This window comes from Protobothrops mucrosquamatus, unplaced genomic scaffold, assembly GCF_001527695.2.
Source record: "Protobothrops mucrosquamatus isolate PMUCROS unplaced genomic scaffold, P.Mucros_1.0 scaffold_153, whole genome shotgun sequence".
NCBI lineage: Eukaryota > Metazoa > Chordata > Lepidosauria > Squamata > Viperidae > Protobothrops > Protobothrops mucrosquamatus.
Genome location: NW_015386229.1, coordinates 107,136 through 114,709, shown reverse-complemented (window position 1 = coordinate 114,709; position 7,574 = coordinate 107,136). Strand labels below are relative to the sequence as shown.

Genomic DNA, 7,574 nt, shown 5'->3' with positions numbered 1-7,574 from the left:
GGATAGCCTACACTTCCCTTAATGGGAACTCTTGGTTGAGCTACTGCCAGGGTTATCTTTTTGGGATCACCCAATGCCAAGACACTGTAACCGTGATAAATATGAATCAGTTGCCAAGCATCTGAATTTTGATCACGTGACCATGGAGATGCTGAAATGGACGTAAGTGTGAAAAACGGTCATAAATTGCTTTTTTCAGTGCCGTTGTAACTTCGCACGGTCACTAAATGAACTGTTATAAGTCAAGGATTACTATTAGAGGGCAGCAAAGAGGAAGAGAGAACTTGTGTCAAGATTCTAAACAGAACTGAAAATGAAAGCTTCCCATTTCCTAAAACAGGAACTTTTTCCAAGTATTTGCAGTCAAGTGGGACTTTCCCTGAAGCAATTAAAATCACCAATCAGCTTTCAGGAGGGAGAATCCTCTGGCTATAAATCACAGCATTTGCTTAGAAAGAATTAACACTCAAGGAACTCTCATCACCATGAAGAAAATGTGTGTTGCTTCCCTTTCTTTGCTCCTCCTGCTTGCAGTGGGACTAGAAGGTAAGGAAGAATTACAGCATTTGGGGGTGGGGGGTGGGGGAGGGCTGAGTATGTTTATCCCACAATGTGAACTGATTAATTCCTTAATTTCTGGAAATTAATTTCCATCCGTTTATATTGCCTATTGCAGTGTTTCACAACTTTGGTAACTTTAAGATGGGTGGACTTCAATTCCCAGAATTCCCCAGGCAGCAAAGCTTAGGCAACCAGCCAGGATGAAGCCGATTTAAAAATATGTACAGTATTGGCCAAAATTGTGGAAACCTTTTGGGAAAAGTGTATTTTTGAGGTTTGATGGCTAATAACACCACTTTTTTGGGGGGGAGTAGTGCCATAAAATTACATATCAATGGAAAGATAGTTTAATCAAGAATGTAATGCAACATAGTTTGTTCAATTATCTGTACTGTATTCTAGGAAAAGTTATAGCCAAATAACCAGAAAAAGGAAGCACAATTTGCTTAGGTTGATATCAGGTAGCTTTCCTTCATCTGATGGTAGCCAATGAGCGTGAGTGTTTAGAGAGCCAATCAGGTGTCATCTTGTTTTGGCAATGAGCCAATCAGATCACAGTAGGATCCAGTGATTGATGTCCTGTATTGAAGCTGAGAGGAGGACATTTGTCAGTGTGTTATGTGATCGCTATCAAGTTGGTTGGGGTTTTTTGTGTTCTTTCATTGAGTGAGCTTGTAAAACGTAATAAAATTAAAGTCATGGTGCAAAGAGTTGACTGGTCGCCCAGAAAGCGATGTAAAATAGTATTATTAAGTGAACAAGGCTACATTGATAAAGAAATTTGAAGAAAAATGGGTGGAAACTTAACCAAAGGTGGCATTTCTACTGTACACTTTCCCCAAAAGGTTTCCACAATTTTGGCCACGACTGTAGATAGTTGTGTTTCAAAATGTCCACTGGGATTTGTAATCGCATTCTCTTGTCTTTTTTGCATGGGGTCTAGGAATGGTGACAATTGCCAGGAATAATTGTAAGTGCCGAACAACGTCTCCCAGGCCTATGCGATTGGGACTTGTGAGCAAGTTTGAAATCTTCCCCATTAGTCCGTCCTGCAACAAAGTTGAATATATGTAAGTACTGAATCTTCTCCAGAGCAAATCGAGGAAAGGAAAAAACGACAAATTCTGATTTATGACTATTGCTGCTATAAACAGAAGTTGGAGTTGTCTTGTCTGCCTTTCTCCTTAATGTGTGCCTCAAAGAATGCACAACCATGTTTGATTTGGGATGGGACATACAAGTAGTCCTCAACATATCACAATTGTGATTCCTCTCTGTGGAGCATCCCTGCAGAGATAGGACTGGCCCCCACTTTTAACACACTTTTGCAAGACTCTGAAAACCTGATTTTGCCAGTGAGTCTGGGGACCCCAGAATGATATGCAGCTTATCAAGTAGCTTGTTTGATTGTTGTGGGGTGGGGTTGTTATTGCTTTTTGTATTGAGTGCTCTCTGAGCTTGGTTGTTTTCTTGCAGATGTTTCACTAGACTAGCACTGATGATCTTACCTAGTAGGGTAATGAAATGTCTGCAAGAAAACAACCAAGCTCAGTGAGCATCAAGGACCTCTCATTTCAAGCCTACAAATATTCTCCTTTATTGCCCTTTTGTATTATTTTTGGCCATGTCATGCATGCAAATTCATTGGATAAGGCAATGATGCTAGGAATGGTTAGTGGAATAACAAGAAGGGGCAATCAAAGAACACGCTGGCTTGATAACATCAAATCCGATGAGCATCCAACAACTGAAAGAAGCTGGACTTGACAGGGTAGCATGGAGAGCACTTTCTTATAAACTCTCCAAGAGTTGGACACAACTGAATGGTTAAAACAACAACAAATTGTTTTTGTATTGAGATTTTATCCTTGTAAGCTGCCCGGAGTCAGTAAAAGTAAGTTGGGTGGCCATATGACTTTTCTTAAATAGGGAGCAAGTTGCTAAACAAGTTGATAAGAATTGCACCTGATTTTACAATCATTTTTGCCACTGCTGCCACACTGAACAGGCAGTTATTAAGTCAGCCTGGCTTTTCCATTGATTTTGAGGGAAAATCAGCTGGGAAGTTTCCAAATGGCACTCACATGACTGTGCAATGATGGAACCATCATGTACAAACATCAAGTGCTCGGATTTTGACTATGCAATTGTTGGGATGCTATGATGGACACAAGAGGGAGGACTGGCTGCAAGTCATTTTCTTCAGTGCTGTGGTAACTTTGGCCACTAAATGGATGGTTGTAAGTTGAGAACCACCTGTAAATGTAATAAATAAGGACTTTGTTCATTGTTTCCTTCTCTTAAGAGTGACACGGAAAATCTCAGGACAACAGCAGTGCCTAGACCCAACTTCAAAAGACGTGCAGACAATGTTGAAAAATTGTAAGTTCAATCAATTTTATTTACAGTTGAAAGGACCAAAAGCAAGTTACAAACATAATCTAAACTTGGCATGGATGAAACAGTTTAATAAGTAAAATGTTTAACAAGCAAAATATTTAATAAATGTAACAAGACAGACTTAAAAGTGCAGCTCATTGATTTATTACTAAAAGCTTTAACTTCCTAGCCACAGTTAGCAATTTGATTGTTGCCACTGTAATCTTAGGATTTTCATCTGCAGGTAAATTTTATACATTTTATACATATTTATAAAAAAGTATGTCTCCCTGGTTAGATTCGAAAATAGCCAGATGATTTCCTCCTGAAGATTCATAAAATTCACAATTGCTTCTTGGTCTTTTGGCTAAGATCAAGTGTAGCAAAATGTAAGTTGCTTCAGCTATTTGGAGTGGAGAAATTTTTATATTTTACAATTATACTTGTATTTTATACTTTTATATCGCCCTCTGGCTGCAATAATCAATGTGAGCAGCAAGATTTACCTAGCACCATTTAAATTAGTTACCAAATTAATTTTTTTCTGAGCTTCCACAATTCAGTGCACCCTGATTAATACCTTGCATTCACCTACCCAATTTTAAAGCTAGCTGAGCTTAGCAGGTTAGGCAAAAGGTAACTGTTAGGTCCTTGACAGACATGGTTGAGTATGTTGTATGAACCCAGCTATTAAGTAACTCAGCTTATTTCATCTTGGAATCCTCCTCATCTGTTAGACTACAATTCCCATGATACCTCTTGGAGATACTGAATCTAAATCAGGGCCGTCCAACCTTGGCAACTATAAGAATTGTGGACTTCAACCCCCAGAAGTTTTAAAGTTGCCAAAGTTGGATGCCACTGATCTAAACTATTAACTATGTTTGAGCTTTGAATATATCTTCCTTGTTTTTTCTTCCTCTAACTGTTCTGCCTGCTGTGAGTTTGGGATTACACTCCCAACAGGAACCAATAGCAGACAGCAGAATTATCCCATGTTATCCTATATGGAGTAGATTAGGCAGAATGCTTGCCTTGCTCACGGAATCTCAGGTTAGGTTTTACATCAGAAAGAAGAGAAGTGATTGGATAGCAATATCCTTTTTTTGACTAGGGGTAGGAAAGATCTCTTTTGGAAGAACCGGTGTCCAGGTTGAACTAGCCAAACTCCAGTTTGGCTAGCTGGAGTTTGGCTAGTTCAGAGAGACATTTTATCCATCCTCAAGCAGTCTTTTACGTTAAGAAACGCTTTGTTTCACTAAAGGAATCTAGCACATGTTCAGGAGGATCTAGAAGACTAAACACAAATGCTATTTAGGTTTGGCACACTTGAGTAGCATCAAACTGGCTAGGAAGATGCTTCTGCAGCAGCTGTATTTTGGCTGGAATTAATGGTCCTTGCAGGAAAGCTGTTCTCACCTCTTCCATTTTGTTTAAACCAGTCACAGATTTGAAGACGACCCAACCAGGAAGGAGAAGACCAATAAGACCTCAGTAATTTCATCCAGGCAAGGAGTGATGGTTTCCGTTGGATATCCCACACATGCCTCAGGAACAAAATTGCCTCAACCAAAGAGGACGCAAGTTGGTGGAAGTCTGCAAGCTTGTTCTGTGGTGGGTTTTTTTTTTCCAAAGCCAGATATTTGGTAGATCTTGTACTAATGTTCAAGCTAAGGCAACATGCAATTTACTGGACTTTATAGCACGACAACTTAGCTGTTTAAATATAGCCAACTCTGTTGAATGAACCAAATGATGGTTAGACAAGTGTTTAAAGCCAGTACGGGAGAGTCTTCCACTTGGCTTGCATATCACACCAACTTTGACCTGGGCTAAGTGTGTATTTTTATTTATCAAATGTATATGTAGCACAATCCCAACCAATTCGGTGTTGTAAGCCATCGTTCATGATTAGTGAACCCAGCCAAGTATGATCCTAAAACAAGTATTATGTATGGTTCCTGGTTCTGTTTGAGAGCTAGCACAATCTAGTAGGATGGCCAGAATGCTTGAAATAATTATCCAGAAAAACCTTTAATCACTACTGATGGGTTCCCAAAAACTATGTAGTTAATTTTAGATAAACAAGGACCTTTGCACCTACATTTAGAAAATAGAGAAGATATATAGCTCAGGATTGCACTGTTAGGCTGCAGAAGTCTTGTGAGTCTGGTTTTCTATGGCAGTTTTAAATGTTCATGGCTGCAAATGAGCAACAAGCAATGTTGTAATGTGTAAACACTAGAACACTCTACCCTTAGAGGTTAGATTGGCCTGGAACTTGCTAGTTTCTCTGCAAAGCCCTTAAAACCTGGATGAGTGCCAGAGCATGGGATTTTATAGGTTAAGTGGCTTAAGCATAATTCTTGGCTTGCTGATAATCTTTGGTTTATTTTGTCAACATCCCTTACTGGTTCTTTGTTTCATTGACATCATTTTATTGTTTTGAATGTGTGGTAGGCTGCCCAGAGCCACATCTGCAGTGTGGACAGCTGCATAAATGAATTTAGTTAACCACAGAAATAACCAAAGATTAAGCTGGAACGAGATCACGGTATCGCTCCTCTTTCTTACTTAACAATTAACCAGATAACAGGCCAGTCTTGCAGACAGGGCAACTCACCAATGACATGTAACTGATTGTACAGACATTAATATATTTTACAATGGAAAAATCCCAGCTGGTAGCATTGCAGATATGATTTGGCCAGTAATGAAATATTTAAAAATGGGAAACTAAGCTTGGAGAATATAGCTTTATTGAATAAAAGTTCCTCGGTTTTGTTGAACTGCTTTAAAATATATATATTCTGTTTCAACAAAAATGTGCAAGGAATTCTCTACTATATATTCCTAAGACTTTAGATATGCTTACATATCTAGTTCTTTCAATCTGTTAAAATTAATAATGTAATTTATATTATTCATCCCACCTTGTGTGGGAATTTAAAGCTAGTCTCCTCACTCCAAGAAATCTGTAGAAAAATTCAGTCCTCATTTCCATTTTATGTAGCACAAACAAAAATATTTTCTTATAAGTCAGTTCTAAAGATTTGCTTTTGTTAAATGTATTTTTAAATATATGAAACAGGTACATTTATATGTGAGATGATGTAATACACATTTGTTCAGTTCTTAAATTGTTACTGATATTGCTTACAGCTATAGTTGAAAATGTAATTTGTTACACGTACTCAGGAAAATAAAATATCAGGATGCCTGTAAACATACGCCTGTTAATGTTTTAAAATAATTAAATTAAGAAGTCTAGAGGAAATAACTTTTTACCTAAGAAAATATAAATTATTCAATAAAATTTAACAAAACACAGACTTGTTTTATGGTGTTTTTTCAATTATTAAAAGCAACGTTTCAATTCCCCTTTTATAAAAGGGCAACAAAAGATTTTCTTTTCGAAACTCCGGAAGCCAAAACTTCACCTGAAACATTCAAGTGTTGGAATATTTTGTTCCTTACAAACTCATTTCTGAGCCGAGATCCAGAAAACAGGCAGATTCATGGATTAAGTTCTTTATTCTTCATTGAAGAGCAATGACAGAAAGCTGTGACTAGGTGGCTGCAAAGGCCCAATCAGCACAATTTATATACATTGCAATCAGTTCATCCTATAGAATTTTTACCCCTTCTCCAGTTACTCATTTCCCTCTTCACATCATTCCATATAAGGAACTTCCTTCTTTGCTGTCATCTTTTAAGTTTTCTGAGCTGTTGAGGGAGCTAGATGTCTGACTTATCAACATTATAGTTGTCTTCCGGAATCTGAGGGGTTGTCACATAAAATAAGGGGTTGATTTATTCTCCAAAGCACCAGAGGGGGCAGGACAAGAAGTAATGGGTGGAAAAGTCAAGTTGTATGAACAATAAAGTTTAAAACAGCCAACTAATCTTAAAATAAACAGACACGGCTCCTGAGCCTTATTAAAAGTGCAAATGACATTAGAATATTGTATCTGAGCATCCAATCTATTATAAGGGGGACGTGATAGCAGTCCCCTGGTACTTGAGGGGTTGTTACAGAGAAGAGGGGATTGATTGATGCTCCAAAGCTCCAGAGAGCAGGAAAAGAAGTAATGGGTGGAAGCTTGTTAAAGAGAAATCCAACCTAGAAATAAGGAGAAATTTTGTGACAGTGGAACAGCTTGCCTCCCGGAGTTGTGGGTGCTCCATCACTGGAGATTTTCAAAAGTAGACTGGACAAGCATTTCACTGGGATGGTATAAGATCACCTGCCTTGAGCAGGGGGTTGGACTAGATGACCTCTGAGGTCCTTTCCAGCCCTATGATTCTATATTCTATGAGGAATAATTAAGGATAATTCTTGGGAGGATCACCTTATCTCACTTCCCTGGAAAAACTACTTTCAAGTACTGTGAACAATGAAGCATAAAACAGCCAACTAATCTTAAATAATAATGCAAATGCTCAAATGCAATATTCTAATACCATATCATAAAAAATATTTTAACACACTGATGGAGATTCTCGACAACCAGCCATTTTGGCACCATATCGTACACTAAGGCTCTACAAACTTGGCAACTTTTAAGATTTGTGGACTTCAATTACCAGAATTCCCCAGCCAGTGTATTATATGAACAATATTGTACGGACAG

At 38.2% G+C, this 7,574-nt stretch overlaps 1 long non-coding RNA gene across 1 annotated transcript; it reads left to right on the top strand.

The window, feature by feature from the left end:
• Positions 1-2,872: 2,872 nt before the first annotated feature.
• LOC107291196 lies at positions 2,873-6,101 on the top strand. The gene is made up of 2 exons (XR_001548966.1): positions 2,873-2,943; positions 4,383-6,101. It is a non-coding gene; the product is annotated as an uncharacterized LOC107291196 (long non-coding RNA).
• Positions 6,102-7,574: the final 1,473 nt, after the last annotated feature.